The sequence below is a fragment of the Hibiscus syriacus genome, unplaced genomic scaffold (genome assembly GCF_006381635.1).
Source record: "Hibiscus syriacus cultivar Baekdansim isolate YM2019G1 unplaced genomic scaffold, ASM638163v2 tig00111841_pilon, whole genome shotgun sequence".
NCBI classification, from domain to species: Eukaryota; Viridiplantae; Streptophyta; class Magnoliopsida; order Malvales; family Malvaceae; genus Hibiscus; species Hibiscus syriacus.
In genome coordinates, this window is record NW_024063196.1 from 1,421,283 (window position 1) to 1,438,864 (window position 17,582).

At 36.1% G+C, this 17,582-nt stretch overlaps 1 pseudogene; it reads left to right on the top strand.

The window, feature by feature from the left end:
• The first annotated feature begins 398 nt into the window (after window positions 1-398).
• On the top strand, window positions 399-2,814 carry LOC120171977 (annotated as a pseudogene).
• Window positions 2,815-17,582: the final 14,768 nt, after the last annotated feature.

Here is a 17,582-nt window from a genome sequence, read left to right on the forward strand (position 1 = left end):
AACCCAAAACCGACTTTCTTTTTCAATTAATTGAGTGATTCTTTTGTTATTTTTTTAAAATTAAAATGACCTACTTTTAATCTTACTAATAAATGGATGAATAATTTGTATTCTTATTAATAATTGAACGACAGGAAGTGTAATTTACCGAATTAAAAAATCATTGAAAAATAGTTCCTAACAACACTTTCTAACACATGATTAATTAAGTGAATGTTTTGTAGTTTTATAAAATTAAAGGACTCATTTATAATTTTAGTAATTAATTGGGCCACCTATGATGTAATTTAACCTTAACATTGAATAACGTTCTTACACAACATTGTCTTTGTTTAGCTAATAATAACTGTCGGTGTTTTTCTATGTGGGTTTTTATTTTAACTTCAAATGCTTTCAAAAACTTTGTAAACACATTTTTAGGGTTACACTTTCTTTCTTTTCCCACTCTGCCAATGGACCCTCGAGGCGGTGAATCCCTTCCCGACGCCCAAACCAACCATTTTAGATCCTCTGACCATCTTGAAGACGACAAGTCTAATCCTCACACCGGCGATGGCGCCAGTCCTGGGTAAATATCTTCCCTTTCTTATGTTTGTTTCTTGAGAAATTCTTTTTTTGGAGGGAAGGGGTCAAGGACAATCTTGAAATGATCGATTATTCATTTCTTAATTAAACTTGAAAAACTTAAATTGATTCGTTATTTTGTATATACATATGTATATGCTCTTTTAGATTTACTCTGTTTCCCGAGGAAATTATAGAAAATTAATGAAGAACTTGAGTCTTTTTTCCTTTACCTTTTAGTTAATGACTTGGAAAATATAAGCGAATTTTAGTGAAATGGAAATGCCCATTTTTTATTTTCTTTTTTTGTTAAAAGTTTGGTATTTATGTCATTTTAAAATAAAAATGAAAGAGGAAGAATTAGGGTTCATATTTTCTCTTCTTTAGACTTATGTAGGGTTATATTGATATGTTTAGAGGTATTTGTTTCTTTGAAAGGTCCCTTTTAGCATGAATACTTTGGAAGTGATTTGTGATTTATATTCGATATTGGAAATTTGCAGCAAAATTTTTGTAGGAGGTTTAGCGAGAGAGACAAGTTCTGGTTAGTTCTTTAGCTTGTTAGTTAGATATTTTTATTAATCTCCTTGGATATGATTATAGCTCAAATTGCTTTGCCTGTAGTCTGTACCGATTTGGCTGTTTTACGGATTTTCTGCAGCACAATTTCTTGAGCATTTTGGTAAATATGGTGAAATTACGGATTCTGTGATAATGAAGGACCGGAAAACGGGACAGCCTCGTGGGTTCGGGTTTGTGACTTATGCAGAGCCTTCTGTGGTTGATAAAGTCATTGAGGACACTCATGTTATTAATGGGAAGCAAGTAAGACTCAGCTTTAATCTCAATGTTTTGTTTATTGTTATGTTTCCTTACTGTAGTCCGGTGTATGCTGCTTCGTTTTTCACTTGAATTACTGCTCTTTGGCCTAAATTTTGTCGTATTAGGTAGAGATTAAGAGAACAATACCTAAAGGAGCCGCTGGAAGTAAAGATTTCAAGACTAGGAAGATTTTTGTAGGTGGAATTCCTTCAACTGTATCCGAAGGTGATACCAGTTTTTCCTTTCTTGAAAGCATATAACATTGAAGCTTCACACCTTTTGTCCGGAATGCCTTGATTCATTGTAGATATTTCTCGTAAATGTTAATCCATTTGTTGCAAATTGACAGATGAGTTCAAGGACTTCTTTACACAATATGGAGAAGTCAGAGAACACCAAAATCATGCGGGATCATGCCACCAATCGTTCCCGTGGTTTTGGGTTCATCACTTTTGAAACGGAACAAGCGGTTGATGATCTCTTGGAGAAGGGAAACAAGATCGACTTTGCCGGAGCTCAGGTATGTAGATTGCCAGTTGAATTGATGTTTTGTGAAATACCTTATCGTTTTTATGGGCTATCATTTTTTTTTACTTTGAGATGTTACCAAATGATGGCATTGCCATAACACGTACCATTTTGCTTTGAGGAGCTTTTACTTTGAGACCTTAATTACATTTTAGCTGTAGTTCTTTTTACCCTTGCAGAAAACGAGTAAGGTGAATTTAGAGAATCCATTATGTTATGTTAAATTTTGGAAACACTAAACTGAGTCTCATGATGTGTCCCTTTGCTGGTAGGTGGAGATAAAAAGGGCAGAACCAAAGAAACCGAACCCGCCCCCACCTCTATCTAAACGACATAATGATTCTAGGACTGCATATGGTGGCGGGTTCGGGGATGGCTATGGTAGATATGGAGGTAGTGGTGGTTACAATAGATCAAGTGGTGCTTATGGAGGACGAGCTGGTGGTTATGGGGCATATGGTGGAGATGATTTTGGTGGTTATGGAGGTTATGGTGGTGCTGGCAGTGGTGGTGTAGGGGCCTTACAGGGGAGAGCCGTCCCTTGGATACTCGGGTCGTTATGGAGGAAATTTCAACAGAGGATATGACATGGGAGGTGGCTACGGAGGCCATGGTGAGTTTTACGGGGGATATGGTGCTGGAGCTGGTGGTGGTGGATATGGTAGTAGCTATGATACCGGCCTTGGTGGCAGCTACGGTGGTGGTGGTGCAGGTGGAAGTTCCTTCTACGGGAGTCGAGGGGGATATAGCGGTGCAGGTAGTGGTCGATACCATCCCTATGGAAGATAGGCTGACCCGGAAAAAACCTGAAAAAAGAACTCTATTGGGGGAGAAGTTACAAAATGTTGTCTTAATTTGTACCATTGTAGCTTTTTTGTCATGTTGAGTTTTTCATAGGTTTCAAAATTCAAGCATTTGATCATCCACTTTACCCTTAAAAATTTTAATTCAATGCCGAACTGTGAGAGCTAAGTGGTCTGATTTTATCTTTTTTGACCGACATTAGAATGCAAACTCTCCAACTGTGAAATTAATTTCCAAAATAAATGAATCAGTGTATTAGTTCTCTGTATTTTTTTTCTTATAGGCAAAATAGTCATACAAAAATCAATAATTTTTCTTAAATGTAATATGAAGTATTAGTTCTTTGATTTCCTGAAGTTTTCTCGTTCTAACTTTCCTGTTTAAAGTGGACTAGACAATAGTTACAATGATAGTAGTAGGGGAGTCGATGCATGTCTATGAAGTGTAATAGTCTGAAGAGTTTGTGGACCTCTAGAGGCTACTGGAAGTGCATTTCCAATGGTGAGAGTTAAAGTTTGGAGGAGTAAGGAAAAAATGAGAGCAGTAGATACCAATGGCGTTGAAATAAGAAAAATAAGAAATTAGAAGGTTGAAAAGTCAAATAAGTGAGAATTAACCGACCCCGTTAATAAATTAATAGATGAATGATTAAAAAATTTCAATATTATATAGTTTAATTGTTGAATTAAAAAGATATTAAACTCGAGTGATCAAAATAAGAATAAGAAGAAAATTGAATGATGATATATAATTTTTATGGGTGAATTTATAGAATTTTATAAATGAAAGTAAATTATCAATAGAAAGTATAAAAGTATATAAATTATATAAAAATTTAATTTTTTTTTAAAAAAGAATGATTGCCTCTATCAACTCTTATCGTTCATTCTCATCGATTCTTTCTATTCGTCCCTTCAAAATATGAAGAATCATTACAATTATCATGCCCGTTCTGACAGATGTAAAGACCATATATGCTATTTTTAAAAATGAGACCTCTAAAATATTTTATAATAAGACGAAATTAAAATATCTAAATTTACAATATTTTAATTAAAAATTATAATCTTTCAAACGCTCGTGATATTTTTTAAAATATGAATCCTTAAAATTCATGTTACATATCATATGCTATACTTACAGATAGATGGGCCTGACAATTATAAAAGATTATTAATATGTTGCTAGAAAATGTAACATCTTCCTTATTCAATTCTTGAGACTTAGGCATTAAGGAGAAAAAATAGTACTAATAATAATTTTGACTTCCAATCAAATCCATTTTAATCATAAACTCAGCTACACGAGATCGTATAAGGTTTTCTCAACATCATCAATATCAACATTAATTTTGTTCTAGTAATAACGTATATTGAATCATTGATATTCTAATATATTATTTTGAGTTTATTGATACTTTTAATTGTTTTTATATATTTTATAGTTTAATTTCTAATTTCTTAATGACTTATATAATAAACGTATAAATATATACGTATAGTTATATTTATTATTTTGAATATAACTGTAAAAATAGTTAAAATAAAATATAAATTATGAAAATGTTTTGCTAATCAATATAAATGACTTACAAGAATTTAAAATCATGCCTCCGGTATGTTGAAAGCGTATTTAGACACTCGATAATTTATAACTTGAACTATTATTGATATAAAATAAAATACGTTACAACGATACTACCTTAATATTACAATACTAACTATGATTAATTTACAAACACAACCACACTATTTAAAATTTTGCTAAGCTTCACAACCTACCTCTGAAATCTCTCTATTTTTTTTCACTCGTATTACAGAACACACATATTTATAAAGAAACTAAACCGACATATATGCTGCCATTATTGACCTTGTTTTGCCGCCTGACCAATTGCTTGCCGTGAATGAATTTGCTTCAATCCACCGCCTTGAATTTCTTCACGTGGTCACTTCGCTTGCCTTGTTGAAATTCTTTACTTGTTTGCCGCCTCAAACTTTTCTTAATTTGTTGCCACATGGATTCACAAACTGCCATTTAATTTATTTATATATCGTAATGCTTTGATGACTTACCAGTCACCTTGAACTTGTGATAAAACCTTACTTGCTGCCTCCATCATGTTTTGCCACGTTAAGCTTTCTACACAATTCCAAGATGTTGAGTTTGACTTCCAACACTGTAAACCAATATAAATGACACAGAGTTCAACTTGAAGGAGAGAGAGATTTATGAAAACCAATTAGTCATGCCAATCGATTTATATCAACACCAAATATTCGACGGGGGCTTCTACATTATCTTTGTCGCATGATGGGTCATGAGAACACTTGCCAGAGGACGAATGACAGTAACATGTAAAGACCAAGAGAGACTCAGACGAAAAACATCATCCACATATACACATAAATCCAAAATAAATTTAATTTAAAAAATTTAAACTTATCTGTACTAAAAATTATTTGATATAAAAATTGTATAAAATTTAAATTATAAACGATAGAATATAAAATTTAAACCTAAATATAATAAATGTCATTTAATAAGTAAATTGTAAACTTTCAGATTTTATGTATTAAAAAATTTAATTACACACTGAAAATGATACCAACAAGGCAACAATGTGGGAAGTAGAAACGATTGAACAAATTGCACAGTGGAAATGATTCTTGTAACATGTTCTTGATAGGACGACAACTGGGTCCAATGAATTGGCACCGTTTGTCTGCCCACCTAATCATTACACGTGTCGCAATCAGGAATCCTGATCGAAAAACGTTTGGGATGATCATAACACACCGTCCCCTTTTCAATCCTCCAATTGATAGAGGATTTCCATTACCACCGTTGGATCTTCATACATTTCTGTAGTGGGACCCAATTCAAAATCAAGTTGAGGTTTAATAAAAAATACGTGCTAAAATTATGCTTACAAAAACGTATTAGTGCTTAAAATTTTTTTGGTTAATAATAAGTTTCTAATTTTTTAACGTTATATTTTTAAGTGTTCGGACGTTAATCGTCATTAAAAATCTCCGCTAAGTGACACGTGTCATGTTCCGGTAAATTTAAGAATTTATTTAAAAAATTTAAAAAATTTAAAAATATTATATATATAAAAAATCCAAACAACAGCTCGTCTCCCTCTTTTCGCCTTTCCCCTTTCATAGTCATCGACCAGCTAGCCGTGACCATCATCGCCACCGTCATCAACACCAATGTTGACCCTCGATCAAATCCCCGTTGGCATTTCATCGAAATCTGTCACTATTTGTCGTGGAGAAGCGTTCAAAGGTTCGTCGGATTTTAAGCCACAATCGTCATTCTTTATCGATTTCGATCAATTTCGAAGTCCATAAGTCATACTGTTGCCACCATTCAAACCACCGTGCAATTCCAATCAAAACTCAACCGTTCGACTATGAAGATGATGGTTGACGATGGTTGGTAATGGGGTTGAAATAAGAAATTTTATAGTTTTTTTATAATTTTAATAAAAATTTAGGGTTTTTTTATAAATAAATTGACCTTTTTATTTTTTATTTTTAAAAATAATATTTTTATTATTAAAAATTTTAAAAATTTAAAAATATAACGGTAGGAACCTAAAAATATAATGAAAAAAATTAGACACATATTTTTAACAAAAAAATTCTTTAAGTGTCAATACATTTTTCGAAGCATAATTTGAACATTTTTTTTTGTATTAAGCCTCAAGTTTAAGGGTATTTGTTTTGTGAAAAGATAAGGGTAAACTACTTATTTGTGTCACTCATCTATTACATAGTTTTTATTTTGTTCACTATCATTTTTCTTAAATTATATCTAACGTTACATTTTGATTTTATTTAGGTCATATACTTTTAAATAAATAAAGATGATATTGATTTGTCATCATAAGATAATTCCATGTTAGTATTAAAAATAATAATAATATGTCACATCGGTATTGTCGAAATGTCTTTAAACCGAGAGGTGGAGTCATACTATAAAGTTTTACTTCAAATGCGTATTGAATTGTAGTCCGCGGGAGTTATCACCAATTCTTTTTAGGGTGTGACTGAATAACCAAAAATTTGTTAATTTAATAAAATTAAAATAACAAATCGGTCTACTTACCAAAGAAACAAATCTAAGAATTGATTACGTATGAGGAAAGATTAACACCTCTACAACGCTCTTTCAGTATGTAATTAGTTAAGTCGTTGTCTTGAAAATAGAAAAATACAAATTTAGATTTTAGTTTGATCAATGATCCCTAAAAATCCCACTTGTACCTAAAAAATAAAATAAATTGGCTATCATTTGAGTTGGAGGTTAACCTGCTGATTGAGATATGATAAAATTTGATAAAAATATGATTTTTATCATATCCCAGTCATCAGATTAACGTATAGCTCAAACAACTGTAATTTGTTTTAATAGAAAATGATGAGTTTAGAGCAAATGGATAGTGGGGTGGCCATTTTGTAACTTTTAATAATCAGAGGATTCAATAAATTAATATCATATAGTCAGAGGATCATTTTGTAATTTTTAATAATAAATAAAGCAATACTCTCTAGTCAATGAAGCACTTTTAATTTAAAATCATCAAAAGCGGATCTCTAATAAGTTAAAACAACCTACTTAAAATAATTTTAAATTAAAAGGGTATTACCCTTAATCCAATTATGTAATGAGGTCGAGTTATGTACATGAGGTTAACAAAAATTAATAAAAAAATCATATACTAGAATAAATTCTTGAACCTAAGAGAACATTTAAAAGAATACATGCACATGTTAATACTAATATATATATATATATATATATATATATATATATATATATATATATATATATCAAGAATATGAGCATTTCACATACATAAAAATATAAATCTCAATAATTGTGAACCAAACAAAATATATTGCATAATCTAAGCTTATATGTATCTAGTACTACCATGAAGGATAAAAACAGCAAATGCTAAAACTAAGTATACAAAATATAAATCATCCAGTAAATTAAACAATTCGATTATAGGGTTAAATTATCAAATAACAAAATTATAGGTCAAATGCAAAAACAAGCGTAAAATATGAAGGATAACAGAAATTTAGGGCTAAAAAGAAAAGAGACTAAAATATGAAGACTAAATTAAAAAAATAAAAGACTCGATTCTTAGACTAAAATGAATTAAAGCATAAAACTCAAATGACCCTTATATCAAATAACCCAAAAAAATTTAACTAAAACTTAAATATGGAAAATAACAAAATCAGGACAAAAAGAAAAGGCTAAATTCGAAACAGTCCTTATCAATGACTAAAGTGTAAATATGCGGCTAAAGTCTAGGGGTATGAGGACAAATTACCCTAAATTTAATATATAAAAACCTGATTATAAACTAAACCTAATCTCAACTCATCTAAACCTTTAGCAGTTTTCACCTCCCTCTCAAACTCTCCTCCCTAATTCTCTCCACGACCGAGAACTTCCAATGCTTTTCCACATTGCCACTCGCATCACCGGCCACCGACGAATCAAACGGGGAACAAAACCATTCCCTAAACAAGACCAAACTAAAGCTCCTATTCTCCACTCTTTCTTTCCACTCTCGACCGAGACCCACTCAACACTCATGCAGCGCTACTCACTTCAACAAAACCCATTGCCGACGCTTGACCACCACCCCGATAACCTCCATACGAAAAAACCCTTATAAAACCCAAAAATGATACATTTCTCCTAGCTTCAACAAAATCTCAACCCAAAGCCACTACTCTGATGAAACCCAAACTCCTCACAACCCTCGGTTGGTCGCTCACCAAAAGGCCAACATCCACTCCGACCAACAATCGGGCACCACCCGCGGACGAGATCACCAACAAACCAGGTAATGAAACTGACCCTTTTACTCTTTATTATGTATTTGAGTTTAGAATAAAACAATTTCTAAAAACGTGGAAATAATGATACCCTTGAAAAATATTGTAACAAGCTCTCTGTAATGTTTCCTTTATTTTTTCTATTTCGTTTGAAAATAAAAATGTTTGCCTAAAATCAATCTTTAATTAGGGTGTGTTTGGGCACCCAAAACATTTTGCCATTTTAAATAAAAAAATTAATTTTAATTAAAACAACAAGTAGTCTGCGTTACCAGAAAATGAGTTCGGGAGTCGGTTATGCGTGGGGAAGAATAAGCACTCCCACAGTGCCCTAAATCGGTACATCGTCGATTAATTAATGTCTTTGCAACGAAATTTACAAATTCAATTTTAATTTGATTTATGATCCTCGACAAAACAACAACACATGAACTCGAACACCATACCCTTCTCTTGCAGGGAACGAGCTAGCCCTCTCTACACATGAAGAGACAATTAAAGGCTTGACATTCAGGTATGTAAGGATGTGAACAAAATGGGGGATCTTGCACATGACATTGCAAAGCCGATTGGTTTTTACTTTTGTTGGTGATGTTCAATGATGATCATGATCTTTACAGATGGAATAGTCGAGTAGTTAAATCTAGTTTAGGTCAGTCACTTGGAAATTAAACTCTAAAGAGGAGATTTTCTGACTTTCAACAACACCTAGACTATAACAGGTCCTCCCTGACAAGCTTAAGAAATTAAATCCGTATGCCCAGAATGTAATTATATATGTATATGTTAACTTCCTAAAAAGGCTACTTTTAAAGCCTTTTTCACTTAAGTTATTGTTTGTTTAAAAGCTCATTTTAGTCATTTTAGGATCATGTAGTTGCATATAGTTGCATTTGTGGTGGTTGTGCTATTTTATTTCTTAATGGTGCTGTTTGAGGGAAAGGTACAATTTGTGTATGGTGTGCAGGGAATAGAAAGAAAAAGGATTCTTTGGGAAGTAATGCCGCGACATCACACGTTGCTAAAGCAGATTGAAATGCCTTGGCATTTTTGGCGCAGAAAAAGACAAAAAAGATATTTCTGCATCAGGACAGCTGGCACTGGACAGCTGTCTCTGCACGTGAAGGACTGCTGTAACCGCCTGCCAGAGCTGCCAAAGGACCACTGCCACTTGGAGGATAAGGTTCATGCACAACATGTGATTCTAGGGGTATGAGGGGTATTTTGCACCCAACAAACTCATCATTACCCCTAGATATTTTTTATTATATATGACACCTCATGGGAGAGAGAGATACACGGACAGAGAGCACAAGCATAGAGCAGAAAAATCACATTTTTATTTTCTCTTTTCCTTTCTTCTTTCTTGGGATATTCCTCCATTGATAAAGCTCCAGGGAGTGGCAAGCTAGGCGCCGAAAGGAGCTAGCGAGCTAAGTGGTTCGTGGTGGCCGAGAGGAGACCTCCGGTGGCGCGTCGAAGGCTTCTTCTCACTTCCCTTTTTGCTGCTATTTTTATATTATTTTCTGGGTTGTTGGAACGAATATTTTCATGACTTTGTGTTTGGATATTTCGAACCCCACCATGAACTAACTTATTTGGTGGTGGTTGATTTAATGGTTGTTTAAACTTTATTTTTAATGGTATATTTAAGTTTATTTTGGTTCTTTATTTGCTTTGCTTATGAATGCTTCACCATCTAGGCTTGTAAGAGGCATGGAAATGTCCATCTCTTAGATGAAGGTTAGGTATTCGGAAGAATCCTAAGCTAAAAATACTTGTAAGTATTCGGAAGAAACGCAAGATAAGATCCTCATAAGCAATGGGTTATGGTATTTTCAAGGGGCTTTGAACCGGCCTAGGAATATTATAACTTAATCCCTTAGATCTCGGAAGAGACTAGGTTAGGATTTCAACGACTAAAAAGGGTGTCTTTATCAATAGGTAGGCTGTCCAACGTTGAGTGAGAGCAGATGCCTTGGCATCCTATTCTGTTAGGTTCTTTTGAACACCTTAGGAAAGCCCTGTCGTGTAAGTAAAGACAAGATAGCTTAAATATACTTGAGAAATAAGTTTAGCAACCTTAGACCAATCCTTACCATTCATTTCATTGGAAGCTTGTCACGTGGGAATTATTTTCTTCTTATTTTATTTATCTTTTTATTTACTATTTTTACCATTTCTCATTGCCTTGACATTTCACCATACTCAATATTAAACATCTATCATTGTCACTGCATTTCCATTTGCTACACCATCACACCATCAATCCGCATCCACCAGCATACACATATCCATTGTCGTGACATTTGTATATATCAAGACTAACTATACTTAGATAATTTAGTGCGTTGCTTTGGTTAGACTTTCATAATTTCACCCAATCCCTGTGGAGACATACTCTCATCATTATATTACTTGAGCGATTGTATACTTGCACATTATTTGCGTATATTTTATAGTACTCACAACACGCGAACAAGTTTTTGGCGCCGTTGCCAGGGATTGGCAGCCTGAAGTTATATAGTTTTGCCAGAGCATTTTATTTTGTTTTGCATTTTTATTTTTTGTATAGTTTACTTGATATTTTTGTTTTATTTTTCAGGTTTATTTAGTGTATGCCTAGAAGAAATTCTGAAGAGCCTTTGGAACCAATAGAACCTGAGATTGAAAGACTCTTTAGAAGAAGAAGACGTGCTCAAGGAAATATGTATCAGATTGAAACCAAGGCATTGGTCAAGATGACGGAAATCAGAATGCCGCGGTATTAAACAATGTTGAACCTGCTATAAGGCCTCGTGTTATTCGAGATCATTTAAATCCGATGCTGGATGATCTGAATCCTGGGATTGTGGCACCCGAAATTCAGCTGCATTTCGAGCTGAAACCAGTCATGTTCAACATGTTGAATTCCATTGGGCATTTGGGGTATGCCAACTGAAGATGCCAGGCAGCACATTCGTAATTTTTTGGAATTTTGTGATTCTTTCCGCCAAGAGGAGTGCATGAGGATTTTCTGAAATTAAAGTTTTTTCCGTATTCATTGCGTGACCGAGCAAGAGCTTGGTTGAGTGGTGTACCAGCGGTTCGATGGAATCATGAGCCGATCTTTGCAAGAGTTTCTTATTGAGGTACAACCCCCAAACATGAATACGCAGCTAAGGAATGAAATATCATCTTTTCGCCAGGGCGACGACGAATCCATGTATGAGTGTTGGATCGTTACAAGAGTTTGCTTCGAAAGTGTTCAAATCATGGTTTTCATGATTGGACTCAAGTAGTCATGTTCTATATGGAGTCAATGCCCCACGAGGATGTTACTGGATGCCTCGGCAAATTGGGACATTGCTGGACAAATCACCTACGGAGCGGTCTGTTATGCCAAGGCAATTATCACGAAAGCGAATGCCCAACCAACCATGAGTCCATCAACTTTGTTGGTAATTACAATCGAGGCAGCAACAATCCTTACTCAAACACTTATAATGCTGGATGGCATCAGTATCCCAATTTCTCATGGGGAAATCAAGGAGCCCACAATGCTAATCAACCTACTAGGCAGCAGAATCACAATGAGCCTCAAAGTTACCAAAATGCTATGCCATGGCATAATGCTAACAAAGGAGCTTCATCTTCAGCAAGCATAAGTTCCTTAGAAGCTACAATTCAAGAATTCATATCTACTACGAAGACAATGATGCAAGACCATTCTACTTCAATTAAGAATCAAGGAGATTTACTTTATAGTCAAGGCGCCTTACTTCAAAGCCATAGCTCGTCTCTGAGAGCTTTGGAAGGTCAAGTTGGTCAGATTGCTACGGCATTGCAAGAGCGTCAACAAGGACGTTTGCCAAGTGATACTGAAGTCACTAAAGGGCCTGGAAAATAGCACTGCAATGTGTTAACTCTTAGCAGTGGAACACAAATCAATCGACAAGTCAAGGATAGTGGGCCACAGCATGATGATTCTAATCCCACTACTGAAGCTGAATTACAAGATGATAGATTTTCTGAGAAGGACAAGGAGGAGGATGTCAAGGATTCTAATGCCAAGGCAAAAGAAAATTCTATTCCTACAGCTAAGGAAGCTAGACCTCCCCCCCTTCCCGCAAAGATTGAAGAAGCACAATGATGAATTCAGTTCAAGAAGTTCGTAGACATTTGATCAGCTCCATATCAATATACCTCTCTGGAAGCTGTTAACAGATGTCGATGTATGCCAAATTTCTGAAGGACATCTGTACCAAGAAGAGGAAAGTAGAGATTGTTGCCACGCAACAGAATTTTGTTCTCATTGAGTAAGTTGCCGCCAAAGAGAAATGATCCGGGCGCTTCATTATTCCTTGTTCAATTGGAGCTAATTTCGTTGGAAAGGCTTTATGTGATCTTGGTTCAAGTGTCAACTTAATGCCGAAAGATATTCTTGAAGCTTGGCATAGGAGATGCAAGACCCACCTCGTTATTTACAACTTGCCGACAATCCCATGTTAAACTTGAAGGGAGAGTCGAGGATGTCATAGTAAGGGTGGACAAGTTTGTGTTTCCAGTCGACTTCTTAATTCTGGATTGTGAAGTTGATGCCAAGGCACCAATCATTCTGAGAAGACCTTTCCTAGCCACTGGACGTATCTTGATAGACTGTGAAAAAGGTGAACTCACCATGAGTGGCTGATCAGTGTGTGACTGTCAAGGTTTTTAGAACGCTCAAATATGTTGATGACACTGAAGAATGCCAATGCATTTCTGAATTGAACTCAGTGATTGAAGAAGAGACTGGACCTCTTGCCAGAACAACTTCATTCAGCTAGCAGAAAATGAATATTGGGTGGATGATGAAAGCTTAGTGGAGTCCGACGACTTGCCAATTTTGGAGGAGTAATCTAGCTTAGTACAAGTTAGATCAGGTATGAATTTTGAACCTCTGAATTTTGATGAATTCATTTCTCCTAAGCCTCATTATTGCATGCACCCAATCTAGAGCTTAAGACTTTGCAGGGCATTAAATATGTTTACTTAGGTAGCGATGAGACTTACCAGTGATTATTTCCGCTAACCTTACTGCTAACCAAGAGCAAAGTTTGTTAAGTGTTTTGATGCAGCTAAGAAAGCAATTGGTTGGGACTATGGCGATTTGAAAGGCATTAGTCCCACGATCTGCATGCACAAGATTCTGCTAGAAGATTGCCACGGCAATTCAATTGAACCACAAAGAAGACTCACCCTATTATGAAGCAAGTGGTGAAAGAAATTCTGAAATGGCTTGATGCTGGAGTGATCTACCCTATCTCCAATAGCTCATGGGTGAGCCCTGTCCAATGTGTTCCGAAGAAAGGAGGCACGACGGTGGTTACGAATGAGGATAATGAGCTATTACCCACTCGCACTGTAACCGGATGGATGATATGTATGGACTATAGAAAACTCAACAAAGCTACGAAGAAGGACCACTTTCCTCTACCTTTCATCGACTAAATGTTGGATCGATTGGCTGGCAAAGCATTCTATTGCTTTTTGGATGGGTACTCGGGGTACAATCAAATTGCCATCGCACCAGAGGACCAGGAGAAGACTATTTACTTGTCCTATGGCACTTTTGCCTTTAGGAGGATACCTTTTGGACTCTGTAATGCCCTACAACGTTCAGCGATGTAGCAAGTATATTTTCAAATATGGTTGAGGATTTTGGAGATCTTCATGTACGACTTTTCTGTTTGGGGGACGACTTTGAACAATGCCTCGGCAATTTAGCAAAAGTTCTCAAGATTGCGAGGAGGCTGAGTTGGTCTTAAATGGGAAAATGTCACTTCATGATGAAGGCATTGTATTAGGCCACAAAATTCACACAAGGGTATTGAAATATGGTTGAGGATTTTCTGGAGATCTTCATGTACGACTTTTCTGTTTGTGGGGACGACTTTGAACAATGCCTCGGCAATTTAGCAAAAGTTCTCAAGAGATGCGAGGAGCTGAGTTGGTCTTAAACTGGGAAAATGTCACTTCATGATGATTGAAGGCATTGTATTAGGCCACAAAATTTCACACAAGGGTATTGAGGTAGACAAGGCGAAAATTGAAGTGATTGAAAAATTGCCACCACCAACTTCGGTCAAGGGAATAAGAAGTTTTCTTGGGCATGCTGGATTTTATAGAAGATTTATCAAAGATTTCTCCAAGATTTCTAAGCCCTTGTGCACATTGCTTCAACAAAACCAACCCTTTGTGTTTGACGAATTATGCCTCGACACATTTACTGAGCTGAAATGACAACTGATCTCGGCACCCATTGTAGCCCCTCCCGACTGGACATCACCATTTGAGCTGATGTGTGATGCAAGAGATTATGCCGTAGGATCTGTTTTGGGGCAACGCCGATGTAAAATCTTTCATGTTATTTATTACTCTAGCCGCACTTTAAATGAAGCACAATTGAACTACACCACCACTGAGAAAGAATTACTTGCCGTAGTATTTGCTTTTGATAAATTTAGATCTTACCTAATAGGCACTAAAGTTATTGTTCACACTGATCATTCGGCTATAAAATACTTAGTGAACAAAAAGGATGCCAAGCCTAGACTTATTAGGTGGATCTTAATTTTGCAAGAATTTGACTTAGAGGTGGTAGATAGAAAAGGAACTGAAAATCAAGTTGCTGATCACTTATCTAGGGTAGAGAACAATTCTGAATGCCATGACACTGTAGATATCCAAGAGGAATTTCTTGATGAGAAAATTTTATATGCCGCGACAATCCCGTGGTACGCTGACCTTGTTAATTTTCTTGTTAGTGGAATTGTGCCTTTTGATTTGAATAGTCAGGCTAAAGAAGTTCAAGCACGATGCAAGGCACTATTTTTGGGATGAGCATATCTGTTCAAACACTGTGCCGATCAGCTCATTAGACGATGTGTACCTGAAGAGGAGCAAAGGATATTTTACCATTGTCATTCGGCCCCAAGTGGAGGCCATTTTGGTGGGAGCAAGGACTGCTACTAAGGTCCTGCAATTAGGCTTTTACTGGCTAACTGTGTTTAGAGATGCCCATTTTACAAAGGATGTGATCGATGCCAACGGACTGGAAACATCTCCAGACGACATTAGATGCTGCTGCAAAATATTTTGGAGATAGAGCTGTTTGATGTGTGGGGCATAGACTTCATGGGACCATTCCCATCTTCTGAAGGAAAATTATATATATTGCTTACTGTGGATTATGTGTCAAAGTGGGTGGAAGCAATAGCAACATCAAGGAATGACTCCAGACCGTACTCAAGTTTGCACAAGTATATTTCACTCGGTTTGGAGTACCTCGTGCTATCATCAGTGATGAGGAACCCATTTTGATAACAAGTTGATTGCCAAGGCATTGCTGAGATATGGAGTTCGACACAAGATTGCCATGGCATATCATCCACAGACAAATGGCCAAGTTGAGATATCTAATCGAGAGATCAAGCAGATTTTAGAGAAAGTGGTGAACCCAAAGCGAAAGGATTGGTCGCCAAAGTTGGATAAAGCACTTTGGACGTACAGAACAGCATTCAAAACTCCTTTGGGGATTTCATCCTTCAAGTTAGTGTATAGTAAAGCTTGTCATCTCCCGGTTGAGCTTGAACATAAAGCTTATTGGGCTATCAAGCGATTGAATTTCGATGCTCAACTAGCTGGGGAGCAGAGATTATTAGAACTTAATGAAATGGAAGAGTTTAGAGAACAAGCATATGAGAATGCTCAGATATACAAGGAGAAAACCAAGAAGTGGCGTGACCAAAAACTGATGCCACGACACTTTCATGTGGGGCACCAAGTCTTGCTTTACAACTCCAGACTTAAACTCTTTCCTGGGAAGCTAAAATCTCGATGGTCATGGCCATTTGAGGTGCATTATGTCTATCCCCATGGAGTTGTTGACATCAAGAGAATAGACAATGGGAAGATCTTCAAGGTCAATGGCCAGCGTCTGAAAGCCTACAATGGAATTCCACCACCGCGCAACAAGGACGTGTTACGGATGCACGATACTGAAGCGTGCCCAGAGGAGAACCAAAATTCGATGCCTCGGCATCGAATTTGTGTTTGTGCATAAATAAAATTTAACATTCAAGTTTTTTTTTCTTTAGTTTTATTTTATTTTATTTTATTTTGTAATTAATTTTTGATCTGATTTGTAGGGACCACATTACTGCAAACCGTACAAAGAGCGGTTACCAAAGGGAGAAAAGGACAAAGCATTAATTGGAGAGATATTCTTTTGATTTGTTTCTTTTTATTTAATTTAATTTCTGACATTTACTTTTCTCTTTCCACAGTTTTTGTCCCATCATCATCATTGCTTTTTGGCAGTTTTTACTTCCCCATACACGCACAACCCCCCACCCACTAATTCCTCTCTTAACCGTCCTATCACCCCTTTTCCCTCCCAAATTTTTAACTTTTTCTTTTTCTTTATTCATTTTTTCTCTTTCATGTTAACTTTTACTTTTCTCTCTCTTTTACTCATCTCTTTCCTTATTCTCTCCATAGCCGAAATACATCCAAGTTTTAAAGCTTTCAAAGCTTCTTCATTTTCATTTTTCTTACTTCAAAAACACTGGAAATGGTGCGCTCAAGACGGCTCCAACCGTCACGACCGCTTGGCAACAGTTTGAGAACGATGAGGCTGAACCCCTCATTAGTTAAGGAGTTCTATGCGAATATTTTCAACCCCAATAAACACTCCATCTTCGTTCGAGGTAAGCAAATCCGTTTTACATCCACTGCTATTAATCGTTATTTTCATTTGCAGGATGTTGTGGATAACCATGCCATGTTCGAAGAGGAAGACGATACACACACGATGGGTCTTGGAGGACCTTTGTTTCGAAAACACTGAGTGGAATGGTCGGCAGACGAGCCGATACTCGGTCAACCGGGAACGTCTTCAGCCTCGTGCCAATTATGGAATCACTTCCTCAAGCATAAACTCATGGCCACCTCCCACAACTACGTATC